Source organism: Pantherophis guttatus, chromosome 15 (assembly GCF_059756535.1).
Source record: "Pantherophis guttatus breed Tessera chromosome 15, ASM5975653v1, whole genome shotgun sequence".
Taxonomy (NCBI): domain Eukaryota; kingdom Metazoa; phylum Chordata; class Lepidosauria; order Squamata; family Colubridae; genus Pantherophis; species Pantherophis guttatus.
In genome coordinates, this window is record NC_142077.1 from 20,575,496 (window position 1) to 20,588,743 (window position 13,248).

The following is a 13,248-nucleotide window of genomic DNA, read 5'->3' on the forward strand; positions in this document are numbered from 1 at the left end:
CCTTTTCTGATATCTATTTTCTTTGTCATTTCACCTTTGCCCGCTTGGTCTCTCTATACATAGTTTGGATCCTATTTATGAATCTGTCTCCAAAATCCATCATTTTCAACTGTTTTATCATAAATTGCCATAATTCACGTTATCAAACACCTTTTGTGCATCTGAAAACAGCAGCGCTATTTGCTTCAATGGGGGTAATTCATAATATTCTAATTCTGGGGAGCCAGGATGGGATCTGAGGGGAGAAGCTCTGGCCTTGGGACTCAGGGGCTCAGCCGGCCTGAGGGGGAGACAGGGAGGCCCTGAGGAAACTCCGGGGCTTAAACCAAGATGGGCTTTATTCAAGCAGCCAAAAGAAGAGATTAAGTTCCACACACAGAACAGAGTTTGAAAAGGGATGAAAAAAGCCACAAAGAGAATTCTAGCTACATCCAGTTTCCTCCTTTCCCTCTTTCTACTAGAGGTTCCCGCCACAAAATGGAGGAGGCTGCGCTTTAGCTGTCCCTCTCACTGCCTGTAGGGGGCAGTCTATACTCTGGCCTTTAAGCCACACCTGGCCTCCGCAGGCACTGAGAGGGACAGCTAAAGCTGGAAAAGACCCCGCATCCTCCATTTTGTTGCCCAAGTCCCTTTTTGGAGAGGATTCTTTTGCCCTCCGTAAAGAGGGGAGGAGTTAGAATAATGGACAAATGGAGTCGAAAGAGACCTCAGAGGTCATCTGTCCAACTGCCCAGTGAAGTGTTTACTAGAGCGTCTTTCTCAGCCTTAGCAACCTGAAGAGGTGTGGACTTCAACTCCCAGAATTCCAGTCAGCATTCAGGGTCCTTCCTCCACCGGGTCCTTCCATGATTTAGTGGTCCCTCTCACTGCCTGTAGGGGGCAGCCTATACTCTGGCCCTTAAGCCATACTTGGCCTCTGCAGGCAGTGAGGAGGACACCTAAAGCTGGCAAAGACCCCTGTGTTCCTTTAGGTACATTTTCACAAGGCCTTTTGGATATGAATAATATTTAATCTTTTGTGGTGTTTCCCTCTCAGCTCCCCTTCATCATCTGGGCCTGGAGAGGAAAATCTGGACTCTCTGGAGCTTTCATTCCAGATGCAAGGGGCGACATTTCAATTTGGGCTCCATCCCCAGAGAAGGGGCAGAATCTGGGGCTCCCCGACCTCTCCAGGCGACCAACGGTTCCCCCCTCAGAAGGAGCCGCTGTGGCTGAAGGGAATTCGGGGCTTGAAGCCCCTTCAGAGTCGGTTCATCCATGGATAAGCCCCGCCCCCAGGTGAAGGCAGGCAGTTGGGGGTTATTATTCAAATCTCAGGTCCAGGCCAATCAGAGCCTTGGCTTGTGACGTCAGAGGCTCCTCCTGAGCTCATTGGCTGGCTGTTGCCTTGGCAACCTCCAGCATCCTTGGGGAGTCTGGACCACATAATGGAGACTCTGCTCAGCATCCCTGGAAAGTGGCTGGATTGGATGGCAGCACTGGGGGCATCGCAGGGCCTCCCTCGCCTGGGCTCCTCAGGAGGGAGAGACCCTCCCCTTTAAGGCAGAATTAAGGAGCGGGGGAAATGAATGAAATGAGGTTCAACCAAACACGACAGACATGCTGATACCTGCCATGTCTGCAGCCTCCATACCTGTCACCAAACTCCTCATCCACCATGTCGAAGGTCCTTGTCTCAGGAAAGGGGCTGTGGCTGGCTGGCTGGCTGGCAGTGAAGTGTGCTAGAAAAAATCTGCAAGGCTTAAGGCCCAAAAATTGGCTCCAGGCTGTCGCAGTTGGATTGAGATTGTGACCCCAAAGTTAGAGGTTGACCTGATTTGGGGAAGTTAACCTAAACTGTGATTCCATTGGCCAGATAGTAGCTATTTCCCAAACACATTTGGCTTGGCAACTCAAGTATTCATTTATTTTCATTTTTTATTACTTAGTGTCAGGTATGCTTCCTTCAGTATCCAGGAAAGAAAACCCCAAACTCAAGCATTTTGAAGAATTTAGTACTTTTACTGAATATGAAAAGATAGCAACCCAGGTAAAGCTGGAAGTCACATCCAGTCATCCCGGACAAAAACCGAGGGGACTGTAAATTCAAAATATGTCAGATCGAGGGAGTGAGGGAGAAGAGAAGATGGGGGCAGTGAGTTCAGCCGCCCTCCAGTCGGAAAAGGAGACTGCAGAATGGTTGGAAAAACTCCGCTTGGAGCCGGAGGAAGCCAGATGGTCGAAAGGAGTGGGGAGACTGCCGGACTGGGGGGAGGACCCCCGGGGAGTGACAACTTCCAGACCCCGAAAAAAAGAGGCAGTGTGGATGCAGGAACAGAAAGAATGTCTCATGATAGAACAAGCCTTGCAGCTTTTCCGTGATGTAGAAGAAAGCAGAAAAAACTGTGAGTCTTTTGGAATTCCTGTGGAGAAGGGGGGAGCAAGCCCCAGGGGAGAGCCAGAAGAGACAGCCTGCGGGAGAGAGGAAGAGCTTGAGGAGGCAACATCCCAGGCTTCGGCAGCTCGAGGGAGAGATGCAGCCGGCCAGAGAACCCCAGCCTTGCAGCCCCCCCCCCCCCGCAGACGTAAAAAGCCAAAAATCCCCCCCCTTCCTGGGAAGTTTGATGGGAATCCTAAAGCCTTGGGATTTTTCCTGACCCAAGTGTGGAACCACATGCAGGACTGGGGGGAGGACTACGAAACAGAGGCGGCTAAAGTCAGAAGCGTCGCGAATGCCCTAGAGGGAGTAGCTGCTGAGTGGATGGTGGTTCTCCACAATAACAACTCCCCCTTGCTGAGAAATTACAACCAGTTCATGAGGGCCCTTAGAAGGCGTTTTGAAGACCATTTAGCTGAAAGAAAGGCGAGACTCAGAATGAAGAGCATTCAGCAGGGCCGGAGGCCGGTGGCAGAGTATATCCAAGAATTTCGTGAACTGGCACCCTATATGACAGGCTGGTCAGAAATGGCTCTTTTGGAGAGTTTCAAGGATGGATTGAATGAAGAGATATATCGAGACTGCAGAAACATAGGGGTCCCTGATGATTTGGATAGATGGTACATAATAGCTGAGGATGTGGAGATCGAGCTGAAACGGAGCGAACTCCGAGGAAGGCGGATGGGGGACCAGTCATCCTCTTTCTACCGTAAGGGGGCACCCAAGATGACTGACGGGATGACCGAATTCAAGCCCAAGTCAAAGCCTTTCACCTGTTTCAAATGTGGGAAGGAAGGTCACCGGGCGGCCGAATGTTTCTCCAAGCCACCACCAAAAGCTACCGGGGCCGGCCAAAAAAAGGGCGACAAAATACCTGACACTTAGGTTTTTATACCACCTTTATTATTTCTCTAAATAGCTCAAGGCAGTGAACGAATCTAAGATTCCTTCATCCCCACAAAAACAACCTTGTGAAGGCTGAGAGAGAGACTGGTTCCAGGTCACCCACCTGGCTTTCGTGGCTGAGATATGGGATTCGTAAGTACTTGTGGGGGATCTGTCTTAATTCCAATGGTCATCACCTTTTCCTGTTATCAGAAATCATAGCAATACAAAGACGTCCAAATTGATGGAGAGCCGATACCAGCTTCTTTGGAGGGTTTTGAGCAACAATATGCCTTGAGTTGGACTTGGAATCAAATGGGAAGTCAGGATAGTTTGAAGAGAGATCAGTATTGAGGGATTCTGTTGGCGTTTCTTGAACTAGACCCCTTTAAGGTATGGGGGGGGGAGACTTCAACTTCCAGAATTCTCCAACCAGCCAGCATGCAGAATTCTGGGAGTTGAAGACCATCCATGTGTTAAAGGGGCCAAGACTGTGGTTTTTACACAAAGTTGTTGTCGTGTAATTTAATGACTGATGTAGGCTATTGTCATTTGATTGTATTAACCCTCATCTGTTCCCTATTTGTAGGTTAAGATGACAATGAAAAGGAAGTAGTCAATAGAAGCCTACAGCTGAAAGGGACCTTGTAAGTCAACTGCCTGCCTGATTGATTGATTGACTGATTGATGGATTAATTCTATGTCATCAAGTTGAATGTTGATGCCTAGCAGCCCATAGATGATTTTCTCCATGTAGATCTGCCCCAACCTGGTCCTTCGGGTCTCCCAACCTTCCCCCATCCCCACTATAGCTGCTTACTAGTGATCCTTCCCTTCTTTTCTTTCCTTCACCCATGTCAGCATTACTGACCTCTCCAGGGAGCTTCGTCTGCATTGATTGACAGCATTGAAACTGTGTGGACTCTGAGTGGCCAAAGAGGTAGATAGATGACCTGTCCCCAGTCTGGATTTTCAGGTCTCCCTAAAGTTCACCCCTCCACACAATAATCAAATCCACTAACCTTACCCCAAATTGTCCTCTCCTTCTCTTCCCTTCCACCTTTCCCAGCATTAGGAACGTCTCCAGAGAGCTGGTTTTCACTTGATGTGCCCTCAAATATGATATTTTGAACCTGGTGGTTTTTAGTTGAGAACAGATCTGGGTAGATTATATCTTAAGGTTCCTTTGCCAGGAGACCCCTCTGCAGATTGTTGGGTCGTCACTCCTCCTGCATCTCATTCTAGCAGAAGATGATGGACTCCAAAACCGTAGGAAAAAGCCAGAATGGAGAAGGCAGGTTAGCAAAATTGGCCCTGAACTGAGAGAGGATGTGACTGTGTCTCTCCATTTTTCAAACAGGTCAGCAACAAGGAAGAAATGGTCATACGGTCAATGTCCTTGGGCGATCTCTCAGCAACCACTGAAGGTCCCAACCTCCAGGTTGATGAACTGAGAGACTCCTTTGACTTTCAGTCCCAGAAATTCCAGAAAAAAAAATCAATAGATGAAAGATCAGCACAGCTGTCTCCAGGAGAAAGTGGATCAACTTAAGACCACAACGGAAGACCTGCAGAAAACCTGCAGAAGATCATGCCATCAGTTAGAGCTAGAGAAGAAATCTTTGGTGAAATACATTGAAGAACTCCACAAAGAACTGCATGAGATCACTAGCCAAGTGTCCATCTCAACGAAGAGAAGGTGACTCTGAGAAAGACCTTGTAGAGGTGAGGAACCTTCCGCCAGAAGATAAGAAATTCCTCCAGAGTCTACAGCATGAACTGGCTGAGATGGACCACAGTTACCATGTGGAGAAAAGCCACTCCAGCCAACTGAGAAAGTCAGAATATGAGAGAAAACAAGCAGAAGCACCTCAAAAGTCTGCAGCAGCCACATCTGACCTCCCAGATCCGCCTCTGGCCAGAGTCACCTGGCACACTAGGTAGCAAGCCCCCCCACATCTTCTCCCAGGTACATCAGATGGGAAACATGATGTAACTCTACTTTATTGGAAGGGCACATAAGAGAATCTTGCATGTCTGAAAGTACAAATCTCCCACCAACGCTTTTGGAGGCCTGAAAAGTGAGGGAGGGTCCTTTCTGAGGTTCTTTCTCTGCCAATTATGCACCTGGGAGCTCCTCTCCCCCCTTATCTGATTATTCCCTGTGCAGCATCTTTTCCATCTATTCTTCTATATTGTCATTAATACAGGCGGGATAGTTGAAGAAATAGGATTTTTTCAGGATGCAACCTTTATATCAACTCTCAGACAAAGCTACTTTGATGTTGTTTTAAAAATACCACCCAGTTTTTAGAACAATATCTATGAATTCCTAATAGAGTGCATAAGTAAAATCCAGTAGAAAAATATATAATTTTTAGCAGGAGGACTTAACAAGCTCTCCTATTTTATATAAGAACAAACGAATGGCAGCTACAATGTGAATCTTTCATTAAGATTTCATTTGTACTTTTTCTCATATCATTTCTTTTTTTTTAAATCATTTTTTTTATTTCATTCAAAACCTCCAAAAAATGAAAAAAAAATGACAAACAAGCCCCCCAAAGATAAATAAAACTAGATTAAAAAGTGCATAAAAAGAAAAAAGGGAAGAAAAGAACCAGTTCAGGTGAGGAAACCAGGAACAGGGGAAAAAACCCCTGCTGAGTCTGGCTGCCATCTTGGGGAGAGTCGGAAAAACACTTTCCTTCCAGTGGTTCAGCAGCTGCCACCTCTGGATGCTCAGCCAGCAGTCTTGAGTCCTGCAGGTCATTTTCCACCAGATGTCCAGGAATTTGAACCCCTGGCACGGTCCTTCCTGACCTGGGCAACTGGAGAGCCCACCTGGGTTTCTGTCATGTGTGTTTTTCCCTATTGTTTATGGGAGAGGCATTCTTTGTCCAATTCCTCTCATGAGTCCTCTCCAGTATGGTTGAACCTCAGGTGTAGCCCTCATCTTCCTCTGAGCACACAAGCCCCACAACCACGTCAAGGTCCTGCCTCACAGGGGGATTGTGGTTCTTCACACCGTCAGCCAGACTGGATGTCAGCTCTTCCAAGGAAAGCGGCCTTTGGCAATTGACCGATGGTGAGGTTGTCAATGCCATGGGTGTCCAAATGGGGCTCCAATGGTTTTCAAATTTCACTGATGGCAGTTATTCATCATGGGGCAAAACAAGCACCAATTTAATATTTTAATAATAAAATAATAAATAAGCAAGAAGCAATAAATAAATAAAACTTAGCAACCTAATTAATATTTAAAAGTACCAGGCTCCCACTCTTCTTTCTTTTTAGCTTCCAAGGCCAGCCATCCCCACCCAAAAACCCAAAGCAGGAAATGCAAAGCAACCCAGGACACCAGGTGACCTCAAGAGACCCCAAATCCTCTCCCTTCAGCTAGGGCTCTTCTTGTGGACAAGTCCTTGGTCCACTCACTTCTTGCCGCCTCCAAGTTGTCCACTGACTGCAGTCACCTGAGTTTTTCTGCCTCTTGAATGGGATCCATCCAAGAATTAAATAACAATAATATCATCATAATGGGAAAAACCTGACAATCAAATTAGTTCAAACACTTACCAACCATCACATTGTCGTGCAAGGTAGAAAGTCTACAGACCCCATTAAAATGCTGAGACGTTTCTGAGACACCAAAATAAATAAATAAATAAATAAAAATCAGACCAAAATAAATCTGAAAGAAAGAAGATCTGAAAGAAGAAATATTTAGAGAGCAATCTTGAATTTAAAATTAATTTATTGCAGCCTCAAATACACAAACAGAAGAAAAGGTATATTACATAGTTATATATATTGCATGTATAATACATATTTACAAATACAGAACTGCTGCGGCCATCCAGAGAGAAACCCCCAAAGTTCCTTGGAGACCCTGGAAAGTGACCTTGTTCCTCTTTGGGGTCCTTGCTTGGTTTGGCCTCTGCGTTGAAGGGGTTGCAAGCGTCACCAGAAGCACCAGCTGAAGATGAGGAGGCGGCTTCCATCACTGTGGAACCTCCATACCGGAATCCATCACTTCCCACATCACCATCATTGATGAGAGACGATGCCAGACGTTCAGCCTTGGTCAACAATGCGATGGATGGCATCTCAGCCATGGCCGCTGTTTGTCCTGGGGCAAAAGAAGCACAGATTGAATATTTTAATAACAATGAAATAGTAAGCAAGAAACAAAACAATTAATAAAACTGAGCAACCAAATTAAGATCAAAGGCTCCTAGTTTTCTTTCCTGTTGGCTTCCATAGTCCAACCACCCCCACCCAAAACCCCAAAGCAAGAAATGCAAAACAAAAGGCATTAAGAATTAAATAACAACAACAATAATAACAATATCTTTCAAATAGAAAAATAAAGAAAAACTGACAACCAAATTAGTTCGAACACTTACCAACCATCACATTGTCGTGCAAGGTAGAATGTCTGACATCCTTCTTCGTTCATCAATGATGGTGATTTTGGGGTTGATGGGTTCGGGTATGTAGGGTTCCACCGTGATGATGGTGGCCTCCACATCTTCAGCTGGTGCTTCTGGTGACGCTTGCAACCCCTTCAACGCAGAAGCCAAACCAAGCACGGACCCCAAAGAGGAACAAGGTCACTTTCCAGGGTCTCCAAGGAACTTTGGTGCTTTCTCTCTGGATGGCCGCAGCAGTTCTGTAGCCCTTTTTCTGGGGATTGGAGAAGAAAAAGAGAATAAAATATCACTGACTGGTACATTCTTTTCTTAACAAGGATAATAAACCTATTCTTAATGGGGGCCCCATTAGTGGAGATTTTCAAGGAAAGCTTGGGGGTTGGACTAGAAGACCTCCAAGGCCCCTTCCAGCCCAGAGGGACTCTATCCTTTCTCCTGTTAGTCCCACCAACATTTTGGGAGGCTTTCAGTGCCCCAGGGCTCCCCAGGTTGTGGTGAGGCCACTCCCCTGATCAGGAGCAACTTACCTGCACTGGTGGAAGAAAACGCAGAGGCCAACCAATGCATAGACCCCAAGGACAAACAAGGTCACTTTCCAGGGGTCTCCAAGGACGTTCTGGGGTCTGTCAAGGGATGGCCGCAGCAGCTCGTTTGGGTCCATCTCTCTCTCTCTCTCTCTCTCTCTCTCTCTCTCTCTCTCTCTCTCTCTCTCTCTCTCTCTCTCTTCCACTAAAGCTTTTATAGCCTGCATGGCCCCACCCATCAACGGAAAAGAGTTCAACAAAATCCAGCAGGTGTGAGATTCAAATAATTTAACAACCGGCTCTGTGCCCTCGTGACCATTTTAAGTATAAAAAAATGGATATTAAGTCTTATTTTGGGGGGATGTCTTACTTTACAGCAGGTGGGGGGAGGGAGGCTGCACAGAATTCAGCACCTGGCGCCCAGATGGCTTCTGTTTCTGTCCATTTGACTCGTATGATGGACAGTAGAAATCTTATGATCTGTGTGAAGGTTATAGAGAACAGCAGACTTAACAGTATCTGAATGAGGATGGTATATATTTTATACAGTTTGTCCTGAGAGCATCCACCAGGCAGGGCAACAGTGCAGTGTTGAAAAACGAATAAAAGTAGTAAAAACAGTAAAAGTCTGGCTCTAAAGAGACTCATTATCATGTGAAGCATAAAAAAAAACACCCTGTAATTCACTTAGTAATGGCCGAATCAGAAACCTACGGCTGGCAGAACCCAACTTCCCTTCCTGATATAAATTGTGCAGCACAAGATTCCAAGAGTCCTTCAAAGGAAGGTCAAACTGGCCTTGAACTAACACACTCCATGCTCTTTTTCATGGCCAGGAAGCCTACATTGAACAGGAGCTTCTCAAGGGGTTTAGGAAGCACCGGGGAGGCTCCCATCCACAGACCCCCCTGGAAAAGCCAGGCCTTGGCTCCTCTCTGCCCCTCCAGCCAGGAGGACCTTGGGAGGAAAGCATCCGTGGGGGGTGGGGGGGAGATCAGTTTGAGGAACTAAGAGGGGCTGCCAGATCCCCCCCTCCCCATTGACTATGTCAGCCACAACGGAGGGTGAAGGAAGGAATGGGGTTATCAGGAGACGAGGGAAACGGTGGATATCAGAGGAGACTTTAGGCTGAGTTCATAGCTGGGATGAGACAAAGATCAGACACCAGGACATTGCATGAAAAAGGAGTTACAGGTAGTCCTTGACTTACGACCACCATTGAACCTCAAATTTCTGTTGTTAGGAAAGATACTTGTTAAGTTAATTTTGTCCCATTTTACGACCTTTCTCACCACAGTCGTTAAGTGAATCACTGCAGTTGTTAAGTTTGTATCAAGGTTGTTAAGTGAATCTGTCTTCTCCCTTGATTTTCCTTGTGGAAAGGTTGCAAGAGGGGGGTCCCGTGACCTTGGGACACAGCGACGGTCATAAGTCCGAACCATTTGCCAAGTTTCTGAATTCTGATCAAGTGATCATGGGATGCTAGAAAGATCGAAAGTGTAAAAAATGATCATAAGTCACCTTTTTTCAGTGACGCCGTTGTAACTTTGAACGGTCACTAAAAGAATTCCTGTCAGTCAAGGACTTACCTGTACTATATTCATTAGGGGAAACTAAGGAAGATCCCTGTATGAATCTGTTCCTGCCTGGTATTTAACCCAGAAGGATTTCTAATTTCTAGATCAAAGGAGGGGGAATCCTTTGGATTCTGCGCAAGATCAGCAGGATCTTGCCAATCTCAGGGAAGGGATCCGCTGGGTCCTCAGCTGGGAGGATCCGAGGAAGAAGGAAGAGGGAAGCCAGCAGCTCAAAAAGAAGCTTGAATGGAGGCGGAAGCCACCACAGCCTTCGATTCTCGGTTCGGTCAGGACGGGGATTTGGAGGCAGTTTCTTCTGCAGCATTTTGGAATTTAGAGGCTGGTTTTGTGCATTTTGTGATTTGATTTGAATTAGTTTGTCTCGCAAAGGCCGGCAAGGAGTCTGAAAAGTGCTGGTTTCCTTGGCTTTTTCACCTGGTTTAGCCAAGGTAATTCATGCTAGATGGGAAGTGGATGATGGGGCTCAGGGAGGCTGTCAGGGTTCCGACCGATGCCCTAATTGAATCGTGAGCCTCGAGCGGAGCTTCAGAAGAAATCCAGGTGTTGATTAGGAGCTTCAGGTAGGCACGGACCAAGGGAAGCCAACTCTGAGCTCACATAATTCGCACCTGGGCCCTGACCCTGTTTCCCCTCCCCCCAAGGCAGGGGTGAAATGCTCTCGGTTCTGACCGGATCTCCTGATCCAGTAGCGATGGCGGCGGGTGGTTCAGGGAACCGGTAGCAAAAATCCCTGTGCCCCCCTCCCCCCCCACCAAGCCCAGCTCAGCTGTGCGATCATCAGAGGCTTTTTTTTTTTTTTACTTTTAAAAGCATTTTTTCTACAACCTGAAAAATGCTTTTAAAAGTTAAAAAAAAAGTTGGCCACGCCCACCCAGTCACATTACCCCCCCCACCAAGCCACGCCCACAGAACTGGTAGTAACAGATTTTACATTTCACCACTGGTTCAGTCCCTGACCAAGTATCCTACAGGGAGTCCTCGATTTATAGCCATTCATTTGGCGACAGTTCCAAGTTCCACGGCCATTGAAAAAAGCCATCTATGATGGGTCCTCGCACTTACGACTAGTGCAGCATCCCCTTGGACACAGAGTCAGGATTTGGGTGCCTGGCAATCAACACGGATTCATGACCAGTAAAGTCAGTGGGCGAAACGGCGTTTGTCTCATGACTGCAGGATTCACTCAACAACCCCAGTGATTCGCTTAACAACGGTGGCAATAAACATGGTAAAATTCAGCACAACTCACTTAACGACCGCCTAGCTTAGCAATGCCATTTCTGGTCCCAATTCTGGTTGTAAGTGGAGGACTAGCTGTAGGATGCAGCAGCAGTCTGATTTGGAAAAGCTTAAGCAGGGCTGGGAGACCACCAGGAAATGCCAGGGGTAGGTTGAGGAGAAGGCAGTGGCCAACCTATCTTGCTATCAAGAAAAGGTGGGGCTTTAGTGACTTTGAGCCAATCAGTAAGTGACTCTGAGTTCTAGTCCCGCCTTAGGCATCAAAGGCAGCTGGGGGTTTTGAGCCAATCACCTGGAGGCCCCGATTTCAATTCCCAGGGCCCAGCTAGGACTTCAGGGCCAGACTCTATGCTGCCCCCTACAGGCAGTGAGTCTTGGCAAGAGGGAGGGGCTGTGATGGGGGAGGGGCTCTCTGTGTCCAGGAGTTTCTCTCCTTTGCTCTCGGATGGGGCTGCTCTACCCCAGAAAGACCCGGGAGGGGGAGGGGGGACTTGGGGTTCTGTCGGAAAACGAGGCGGCAGTGGTGACCAGCAGGGCCTTTGCCCAAAATCCGCCCAGCCTTAACATTGACAATGGTTAAGGTATCAGGCTAGGAAGCAAGAGATCCTGAGTTCAAGTCCTGCCTTAGCCCTGAAAGCCTGTTTGCTGACCTCGGGACAGACACTCTCTTTCAGACAAGCCCACCTCACAGGGCGATTGTTGTGGGAAAAAAAGGAAGAGGAAGAGTTGGACATGTTCACCTCCTTTAGTTATTTGAAAAAACAATAAAACACTGGGGAAAAATCTAACAAAAATAAAAACTGGCTTTCCTGCTTCTGTTTTCATGGATTCTGTCACAGCCTTGTGCAGATACAGGAATTTCTCTTCTCACAAGGAGGAAGAGGGTTTTTTTTAGTCATCCCTTCCAATTTCACTCTCTCCTTTTGCAGCCTTTGGGGGCACCAGTGGGGCATCGGACCCCCTCCCAGCCCTGGGACACAGCAGGTTTCTCTGTTTCTTTGGGAAAGATTCCTTCCCCACTCAGAGTCCGCTTGAGCCCCATCATCCACTTCCCTCCCTGCCTAGGATCAGCTGAATTCCTCCATTCAGAAAACAAGAAAAAAGGGAGTTTGCACAGAACCTCTGGGTCAGCCTCCATTCTTCCACACAGAGGGTCCCACTCACTCTGCAAAGCCAAATTCCCCCTCAGTTCCTGGATACCTCCAGACATCGCTCGGCTGAACTCACAGCAGGGCCAGGGCGGCTGAGAAATTGGGACGGAAGGGACCACAAACCTTTCCAGCCACAAGAGACACTTGGACACAGATTGTGGCCTCACACACACTCCTCAATGGTGCCTTTATGTGGCAGTGGGAAGGGTTATGGGATCAATATGGGTTGAATACTCATCCTGTAGGGCTGCCCCATCTGTTGTCCCTGGTGACAGATGGAAAATTGTGAATCCCACTCCTGACACCAGTTTCTCTGGAATCAAACACAGGAGCCAAAAACCCAATAATCCAGGCTCACTACAATTGTTATTTATTCAGTGTCCATTGGAGGAATTTCCCTCCAGAAAATAGTGGGAGGAAATTTTTACAGACAAAAGGATGCACTCATATTTATACATTCCAGGAAAGGAGGAGAAAAGGACAATCGTACATATGCATATTTCATTTAATAGATCATGTGAGCATGAATACTCAGAATTAGCAAGTTACCTCCCCAGCCTTGTATTGTTGCTACCCTCAAGAAAGAGTTATTGTGTAAACAAAAAGAAACGTCTCAGTTGCCACAGCAGTTTAGGTGAAATGTACTGAGAAATGAGGGCATCAACTTTGCTCCATACATTCCTTCTATATTTCTGTCTTGCTAACATTCTTCCATTTCTCCAAGAAATTTGTCTCCTCACAATCTTCCACACACCTTTTATTTATTTCAAGAAAAATAGTTGGCCCACTCATGCATGCAGAAGAGCTTGGACCATTTTCTATGTTTGGAATGTGGAAAATGTTAAAAGTTGAAATTCTTCAGTCTCACATTTACACATTTCTTCTGGCTGTAAACTGCTCCTTTGTCAAGAATTCAATAATTTCCAAATTTGAAACATACAGTAAACATATGATTTTCTTTAACTCCTGCATACTATCTAAATGGAAAGAATATCTCCT